The following is a 10,675-nucleotide window of genomic DNA, read 5'->3' as shown; positions in this document are numbered from 1 at the left end:
CGGGCCCTCATACCACCCTCATGGAGTCTGTTACTGACCGTTTGAGCAGACACATGCACATTTGTGGCCTGCTGGAGGTCATTTTGCAGGGCTCTGGCAGTGCTCCTCCTGCTCCTCCTTGCACAAAGGCGGAGGTAGCGGTCCTGCTGCTGGGTTGTTGCCCTCCTACGGCCTCCTCCACGTCTCCTGATGTACTGGCCTGTCTCCTGGTAGCGCCTCCATGCTCTGGACACTACGCTGACAGACACAGCAAACCTTCTTGCCACAGCTCGCATTGATGTGCCATCCTGGATGAGCTGCACTACCTGAGCCACTTGTGTGGGTTGTAGACTCCGTCTCATGCTACCACTAGAGTGAAAGCACCACCAGCATTCAAAAGTGACCAAAACATCAGCCAGGAAGCGTAGGAACTGAGAAGTGGTCGGTGGTCACCACCTGCAGAACCACTCCTTTATTGTGGGTGTCTTGCTAATTGCCTATAATTTCCACCTGTTGTTTATTCCATTTGCACAACAGCATGTGAAATTTATTGTCAATCAGTGTTGCTTCCTAAGTGGACAGTTTGATTTCACAGAAGTGTGATTGACTTGGAGTTACATTGTGTTGTTTAAGTGTTACCTTTATTTTTTTGAGCAGTGTATATACACAGTTGAAGTCGGAAGTTTACATACACTTAGGTTGGAGTCATTAAAACTTGTTTTTCAACCACTCCACAAATTTCTTGTTAACAAACTATATTTTTGGGAAGTCGGTTAGGACATCTACTTTGTGCATGACACAAGTCATTTTTCTAACAATTGTTTACAGAGATTATTTCACTTATAATTCACTGTATCACAATTCCAGTGGGTCAGAAGTTTACATACACTAAGTTGACTGTGCCTTTAAACAGCTTGGAAAATTCCAGAAAATGATGTCAAGGCTTTAGAAGCTTCTGATAGGCTAATTGACATCATTTGGAGGTGTACCTGTGGATGTATTTCAAGGCCTACCTTCAAACTCAGTGCCTCTTTGCTTGACATCATGGGAAAATCAAAAGAAATCAGCCAAGACCTCCACAAGTCTGGTTCATCCTTGGGAGCAATTTCCAAATGCCTGAAGGTACCACGTTCATCTGTACAAACAATAGTACGCAAGTATAAACACCATTGGACCACGCAGCTGTCATACTGCTCAGGAAGGAGACGCGTTCTGTCTTCTAGAGATGAACGTACTTTGGTGCAAAAAGTGCAAATCAATCCCAGAACAACAGCAAAGGACCTTGTGAAGATGCTGGAGGAAACAAGTACAAAAGTATCTATATCCACAGTAAAACGAGTCCTATATCGACATAACCTGGAAGGCCGCTCAGCAAGGAAGAAGCCACTGCTCCAAACCCGCCATAAAAAAGCCAGACTACGGTTTGCAACTGCACATGGGGACAAAGATCGTACTTTTTGGAGAAATGTCATCTGGTCTGATGAAACAAAAATAGAACTGTTTGGCCATAATGACCATTGTTATGTTTGGAGGATGAAGGGGGAGGCTTCAAGCCGAAGAACACCATCCCAACCGTGAAGCATGTGGGTAGCAGCATCGTGTTGTGGGGGTGCTTTGCTGCAGGAGGGACTGGTGCACTAAACAAAATAGATGGCATCATGAGGATGGAAAATTATGTGGAAATATTGAAGCAACATCTCAAGATAGTCAGGAAGTTAAAGCTTGGTCACAAATGGGTCTTCCAAATGGACAATGACCCCAAGCATACTTCCAAAGTTGTGGCAAAATGGCTTAAGGACAATAAAGTCAAGGTATTGGAGTGGCCATCACAAAGCCCTGACCTCAATCCTATAGAAAATGTGTGGGCAGAACTGAAAGTGTACAAGCAGGCCTATAAACCTTACTCAGTTACACCAGCTCTGTCAGGAGGAATGGGCCAAAATTCACCCAACTTATTGTGGGAAGCTTGTGGAAGGCTACTCGAAATGTTTGACCCAAGTTAAACAATTTAAAGGCAATGCTACCAAATACTAATTGAGTGTATGTACATTTCTGACCCACTGGGAATGTGATTAAATAAATAAAAGCTGAAATAAATCATTCTCTACTATTATTCTGACATTTCACATTCTTAAAATAAAGTGGTGATCCTAACTGACCTAAGACAGGAAATGTTTACTAGGATTAAATGTCAGTAATTGTGAAAAACTGAGTTTAAATGTATTTGGCTAAGGTGTATGTAAGCTTCTGACTTCAACTGTATGTGTGTGTGTGTGTACATATATACATATATACACACACACACACACACACACACACGTGTGTACATACATACATACATACATACATACATACATACATACATACATACATACATACATACATACATACATATTGTGTGTGTGTATGTATGTAAACAGTATGCCTATTGTTATTAGCTTGTGACTGATTTGCCAAAGGGTGGAGCTTTGAGAACACTAATGTTCTTTTGAAGTTTTGATTTAAGATTTTAAACCACAAATTAAAGGGAATGTGAATGAAACAAGTCTCCTGTGTTTCATTTAATTGAAATGTCTCAGGTTAAAGTGAAGTTAACCTTGGAAGAAAGCTCTTTGTCTAATCAAATTAAACCCAGCTATTAGTGGGACAAACTACACTGGTCTTAGGTCAATGTTTATTGGCAATTTCATCCTACTTATTGCGTTGTCATATACTCCCCACCAGAGTGTTAGTGCAACCCAGAAGCCTCAGTTGTATTACTGTACAAGAAGTCTGTGTACAGGAAAACACTTAATATTGGGAATAATAGTGTGAATATTGTTTTCACTATATATTTTACCTCTTGGTGATGTCATTCGGAAACATAATGTTAACTTTCACTGCTATGCGGATGCACACAGCTGTACATTTCGATGAAACATGGTGAAGCCCCAAAATTGCCCATGCTGGAAGCCTGTGTTTCAGACATAAGGAAGTGGATGGTTACAAATGTTCTACTTTTAAACTCGGACAAAACAGAGATGCTTGTTCTAGGTCCCAAGAAACAAAGAGATCCTTAGTGGGTCGTACCTCATGTTCTGTTATGACTAGCTCTGATCACTCCTTAGTGGGTCGTACCTCATGTTCTGTTATGACTAGCTCTGATCACTCCTTAGTTGGTCGTACCTCATGTTCTGTTATGACTAGCTCTGATCACTCCTTAGTTGGTCGTACCTCATGTTCTGTTATGACTAGCTCTGATCACTCCTTAGTTGGTCGTACCTCATGTTCTGTTATGACTAGCTCTGATCACTCCTTAGTTGGTCGTACCTCATGTTCTGTTATGACTAGCTCTGATCACTCCTTAGTTGGTCGTACCTCATGTTCTGTTATGACTAGCTCTGATCACTCCTTAGTTGGTCGTACCTCATGTTCTGTTATGACTAGCTCTGATCACTCCTTAGTTGGTCGTACCTCATGTTCTGTTATGACTAGCTCTGATCACTCCTTAGTTGGTCGTACCTCATGTTCTGTTATGACTAGCTCTGATCACTCCTTAGTTGGTCGTACCTCATGTTCTGTTATGACTAGCTCTGATCACTCCTTAGTTGGTCGTACCTCATGTCCTGTTTCTTTGCCATGTAGAAGGTCATCGGTGGCATCGATACCGTCATAGCTTCTGTCTGATGGGGATTCCCTCCACCCAGGGAGAGGAGGGTGGGGAAGATATCCAGACCCCTGGGAGAAGGGAGAGAGAGGGAGATGAGGAGAAAGAGAGTCAACTCTGCACGAATAACTCAAAAGTGTAACCTATTCATCCATCTATCTTGGTTAATGTACCTTAGCAGTTATTTTTAATATACACCTGTGTTTTGTATTTGTACTGTAATGACTATACTGAGCAGGGCAGAGCTGCTGTTGTTGGATGGTACCCTGACAGGCCAGTAGGACACAGTGGGCACCCTGTGCCCCCCATCCCAGGTGGTCCGCTTGGCAGAGCCACCATTTTAGGTTTAGACACACATTCTGCTAACCATTTTAGGTTTAGACACACATTCTGCTAACCATTTTAGGTTTAGACACACATTCTGCTAACCATTTTAGGTTTAGACACACATTCTGCTCGCCATTTTAGGTTGACACACACATTCTGCTCGCCATTTTAGGTTGACACACACTCTGCTCAGAATTTTAGGTTTAGACACTCATTCTGCTCACCATTTTATGTTTAGACACCCATTCTGCTCACCATTTTAGGTTTAGAGATTTCTCACAGTCTAGAGCAGTGTTTTGCCAACTGGCGGCCCGTGGGCCTAATTTGGCCAACAGGTGGTTTTATTATGTTTTATAAGCAAAAACAAGTTAATTTCATTTTTTATTGTTGGGTATAAAATACTGTAAAAACACTAGCAAATCAGCTCCAAATTATCTGTTCCAAAGTATTCCCACGCATAATAGAGAGATATATGTGATCAAATACAAGTAAGGTTGGAAATGATTATGTTTTCGTCAAACATTATATCTGTTTGAGCTTCTTGCGGTCAATTTGTAGTCTACAAATGATTTATAATTATGTTCCGGCCCACTGACCATCTGCTCAAGAAGAAATCGTCCCGCGGCTGAATCTAGTTGATGATTCCTGGTCTAGAGGCAGCTTTGCTCTGACATGAGAGAACAGAACACCATCTTTGCCTTGGGAATCAGAATGTTGGAATAGACACAGAAAAAAAGATTCTGAAATGGGGTCCTGAAAATGAACCGCATGTCCATTTACCAAAACATGTTGACATTTCTGTTCTAATGATCAGGGCTACATTTGTTTAGAACTATGTTCCCTTTGCACTAACCTGTAAACTTCTCACACCATGACCAACATACAACTGTCTCAATGAGTAGGTAGGCTATATCAACAGCTGCAACCCAAGTTACTGTATATGAGGGTTGTGTTCTACTAAATAGCTGTATCTTTTTCCTCGTCACATTTAGATTTTTTAAGGGCATATTTTACCTGGCTGTGTGTATAATATTGAGTGCATGGGAGTTGTATTGCTGTTAGCCTCCAAAGGTCCAGAGGCTGCTCTACGATGGTCCTGTTCTCAAACAGAGGCAGAGCCACCTTGGTGTAAGAGCTGCTGGGACCAATCTAGTTAAGATGACAACACAAATCTTCAGTATTAGGAGAATACTGAGTTCTGACAAGAAAATGTATGATTCATGCAGTCAAAATGATATGCCAGGATCTCAAGTTGAGATCCGCCCCAGTCTGTAAAAACTCAACTATCTATGTAAGGAAACAAAGACCTGAGGTACCTATGAGCACACAACCCCCATCTGTGGTCTGGGGTCACAGGGAGGGCAGGTTTGTGTACCTAAGGTACCTATGAGCACACAACCCAACCTGCTGTTTAGTATCTGTGGTCCGGGGTTACAGGGAGGGCAGGTTTGTGAACCTAAGGTACCTATGAGCACACAACCCCCACTTGCTGTTTAGTATCTGTGGTCCAGGGTCACAGGGAGGGCAGGTTGTAACCAGTCAGGCCTGTACAGCCCATATCATTACTGTAGAGGATCCCCAGGTAGTAGTCAAAACCTGCCCACAGAAAGCAATAAGACACTCGCATTGTTTTGGACCTCAAACTGTGCATTCGGAAAGTATTCAGACCACTTCACTTTTTCCACATTGTGACGTTACAGCCTTATTCAAAAATTGATTAAAAATAATAATTCCCCTCATCAATCTACACAGAATACCCCATAATCACAAAGCAAAAACAGGTTTTTAGACATTTTTGCAAATGTATTAAAAATAAAAAACTGAAATATCACATTTACATAAGTATTCATACCTTTTACTCAGTACTTTGTTGAAGCACCTTTGGCAGCGATTACAGCCTTGAGTCTTCTTGGGTATGACGTTACAAGCTTGGCACACCTGTATTTGGGGAGTTTCTCTCATTCTTCTCTGCAGATCCTCTCAAGCTCTGTCAGGTTGGATGAGGAGCATCGCTGCACAGCAATTTTCAGGTCTTTCCAGAGATGTTCGATCGGGTTCAAGTCCGGGCTCTGGCTGGGCCACTCAAGGACATTCAGAGACTTTTTCCGAAGCCACTCCTGCGTTGTCTTGGCTGTGTGCTTAGGTCGTTGTCCTGTTGAAAGGTGAACCTTCACCCCAGTCTGAGGTCCTGAGCGCTCTGGAGCAGGTTTTCATCAAGAAACTCTCTGTACGCCTCCCGAGTGACGGAGCAGTCTAAGGCACTGCATCGCAGTGCTAGAGGCATCACTAGAGATCCGGGTTCGATCCCGGGCTGTGTTGCAGCCGGCCGCGACCGGGCGATCCATGAGGCTGCGCACAATTGGCCCAGCGAATAGAACAGGATAGAATAGAACAGGACAGAACTGAATAGAATAGAATGCAAATCAATTTATAACATTTTTGACATGCATTCTTCTGGATTTTTTGTTGTTGTTATTCTGTCTCTCACTGTTCAAATAAACCTGCCATTAAAATTATAGACTGATCATTTCTTTGTCAGTGGGCAAACATACAAAATCAGCAGGGGATCAAATACTTTTTTCCCTCACTGTAATAGAACAGAATATAATAAAATCGGTCTCTTCGCGTCTCACCAACCATGTCTGTGTAGTATCCATCCAGGTGCAGAATGTCGGCCAGGGTGGTCTAAGCTCGGGGATTTGATCCAGCAACCTTTCGGTTACTGGCCCAATGCTCTAACCACTAGGCTACCTGTCATCCCAATAATCAATAATGGCTGTTGATACCGAAAAAGCTTTTGAACGACTTGAATGGCAAGTTCTATTCGAAGATTTCAACTTTCCAGCTGAAATAATACATTTAATAAAAATATTATACAAATGCCCTAAAGCAAAAGTATACACAAATAATACTGTATCTGATGAAATTGCTTTAGAAAGTGGCACAAGACAGGGATGTCCTCTCTCCACACTTCGATTTGCACTGGCAATTGAACCGCTTGCTGAAAGAACTAGACCGGACCCAAACATAACATGTATCAGTATTGGTAAACATGAATATAAACTAAACTTATTTGCAGATGATCTCCTGATATACCTGACCAATATTGAAAAATCAATACCCCCCCTTTGCAAAAAATATTTTCAAAATATCAAGATATAAAAACAAATAATGAAAATAGGAAAAAGAAAATAATAACTGACGATCTACAGCAATCCTTTAAGCGGACCACAAAAATATTAAACACTTAGGATGCTTAATAAGTGACAACAAAAAAGCAAATATCTAAAAATAACTTTATTCCATTACTGAACCATATCAAAATATATTTAATTTAATAGAACCATCTTCCCATAAATCTCCCATAAAGAATTAACCTCTATAGAATGGCATGGCTCCTAAAGTTTTTATGTTTATTTTCGGTATCGCCAATTACCCCACCGAAGACATTCTTTAAAAAATTGATAGAATAAAAAGGGAAGCTGCATATCTTCCTAAGTCTGCATGTGGTTTTAACCTTCCAGACTTGGAAATGTATCAAATCGCTACCCAAGGCTTTCCTTGCGACATATAGTTAAATGCACTAAAGAGGAACAATGGGCACATATTGAAGATATGCTTAGCTTTATCAAAGGATAAGGCTAAAAAGATTAATAACTTCAATGTTAAGAACACCATAACAATATGGAAGAAATTAAAGGTATTCAACAAGAACCAATATCACAACCTTATGGAACAATCCTTTGATAGCTTTTCAGACTTCACCAATAAATTGGTCCACATGGAAAACTAAAGGCATAGAAACTATATATATATATATAGAAACTATATATATGTGGGATGCAGCTGTGTATATATATATATATATATAGCTGCATCCCACTGCTGGCTTGCTTCTGAAGCTAAGCAGGGTTGGCCCTGGTCAGTCCCTGGATGGTAGACCAGATGCTGCTGGAAGTGGTGTTGGAGGGCCAGTAGGAGGCACTCTTTCCTCTGGTCTAAAAAATATCCCAATGCCCTAGGGCTGTGATTGGGGACACTGCCCTGTGTAGGGTGCGGTCTTTCGGATGGGATGTTAAACGGGTGTCCTGACTATCTGAGATCATTAAAGATCCCATTGCACTTATCGTAAGAGTAGGGGTGTTAAAACCTGTTGAGGACAGGTGTTCCAATAGCGGTATTTTTAACGTAAAAATGCGATAATATTCCAACCGGACAATAGCGTATTCATTCCAGGAGAAAACGGCACACTCGCAGATCACCAAGTCCTTTGTCCATAGGCAGTCCACTCATTGACTGAGCTACTATTCTCTGCCCAGTAACAGGAGAATGATGGAAAAACTTTCTGAAGGCTGTTGACAGCCAATGGACGCCTTAGGAAGTGTAACTTGACCCCACAGACACTAGTTTCGATAGGGATTCAAAAGAAGAACTACAATTCTCAGATCTCCCACTTCCTGGTTGGATTTTTTCTCAGGTTTTTGCCTGCCATATGAGTTCTGTTATACTCACAGACATCATTCAAACAGTTTTAGAAACTTCAGAGTGTTTTCTATCCAAATCTACTAATAATATGCATATTCTAGATTCTGGGCCGAGTAGTAACCAGTTTAATTTGGGTATGTTTTTCATCCGGCCGTGGAAATACTGCCCCCTACACCTTAACAGGTTTTAACCCCGGTGTCCTGGCTAAATTCCCAATCTGGCCCTCATACCATCACGGCCACCTAATCATCCCCAGCTTACAATTGGCTCATTCATCCCCCTCCTATCCCCTGAAACTATTCCCCAGGTTGTCGCTGTAAATGAGAATGTGTTCCCAGTCAATTTACCTGGTAAAATAAAGAAATATGACTTGCTAATAGGAAATACATGTATTTCCATGACAGCTTTAAAAAAACTATTTTGGATTGACCAATGTAGATATTTTCTTTGTAACTTATTTCCCCCCAAAAATGAGCCATCTTGAGGGAATCCTATTTGAGTCAGAAAAGGATATACATATGATAGGTAAACTATACAACACCTTGCAGAGAGCCTATCCAACTGACAATCTGCCATTTGCACACACTGTATATAGACTTTCTTTTTTTCTGTTGTGTTATTGACTGTATGCTTGTATTTTCCATGTGTAACTCTGTGTTGTTGTTTGTGTCGCACTGTTTTGCTTTATCTTGGCCAGGTCGCAGTTGTAAATGAGAACTTGTTCTCAACTAGCCTACCTGTTTAAATAAAGGTGAAATAAAACATAAAATAAAAAATCTCTTAGAAAAAAATATAAACTCTTGGAGCCAAGACTTAAAAAGAACTGATATTGGCTCAAGATGGAGGGCATGTTGGAACATAACTAACGAGATTACAGTTAACGAAAATGTACGTTTAATCCAGTATAAATTAATGTAAGTAATTTTTTACAAGAGACAAAATTCACAAATTCTACAGCACAATGGCAGGCAGAGTCATGTATTAAGTGTAAAACTAATAATTACTCAATAATCCATGTATTCTGTGGATATTATAAAGTCCCAAAGTTATGAGCAGAGTGTCAGAAGTATTACAATGTAAAATGTACTTTATATCCTTCAGTCTGCATATTTCAAGACTAGTGCTGAGCAATTAGTGCTTTTTGAGTTCGGTTCGGTTTCGGTTCGATTATAAAAAAAAATATCATGTTTTCGGTTTTGATTATTTTTCTAAACATTAAATGTTATATGTGGGTTGAATGCTGTAACAACACAGAAAAAAACAATTAATAAAAGTCCCATTTTGGAAGTGACTGCTCGTTACTGTTTATCACTTATTAACCATCATTTATTTACATTACTTTAGGCCTACTTTCATAAAATGTAGGCCTAAACAGATGTCGGTCAATAAATTGTTTAAAAACTGAAAAATAACCAAAATATCGGTTAATGGCTCAGCAGTATAATCAAGATATGGCATATGAGGGTGCAATGACATACCATATGGGTTGGATGATACTTTCCTTGTCAATCATCATTAAAAAACACATACTTAAAAACTGGAAATCAACCAATCCTCCGCCATTAACGCATTTTTATTAACTAAAAATGTAAAGTGCGTGGGCTATGGAATGAAAGAAAATGGTGCAGTTTGAGGCCATGTGGCTTGAAGTGACGCAGGCACTGGAGATGTGGGTGTGTGCTAGCTAGTGGGTCTGGGCAGGTGTGATGTAGTTGATGTTTGTATAATGTTGTCATTTGTATGTGTATGTTTTGTGTTGTTTATAAAATACACAATAGAATCTTGAAACAAAAAATAAAAGATCCAATAAAGGTATTTGACATCTGGGCTGGAATTAAAGCCTCTCTGTAGCATTTATCCATGACAGTTATATCTTAATGTAAGCTAGGCTAGTTGGTTAGTGAACAGGCTACCAAGAGCTGTACCTCATTCCCATCAGGTTGCATGCCATTTTGCCATATAACCCACAGGTAACTATTAGTGCTGAGCGACTAACCGACATTTAGTTTTTTGGGGGCGGGGTTAACCGAGGTCGGTTCAGTTACCTGTACTTCAATTCCATTTAGTTCCGTTTTTGTGAGCCTAAAGCCCCCTTTCTCATGAGAGAAATCAAATTATTCACCAGAGAATGGGACGCTGGGCTGAAGAGAGGTTTAGTTTTCATTAAAGAAATATTCCGCATAGTTCAGCCCAGAAACGTTGTAATTAACTACAATGACCATGATCCATTGCGCCTTT

This window comes from Salmo salar, chromosome ssa01 (assembly GCF_905237065.1).
Source record: "Salmo salar chromosome ssa01, Ssal_v3.1, whole genome shotgun sequence".
In the NCBI taxonomy this organism is placed as follows: Eukaryota; Metazoa; Chordata; class Actinopteri; order Salmoniformes; family Salmonidae; genus Salmo; species Salmo salar.
This window is presented reverse-complemented; position numbering follows the sequence as displayed.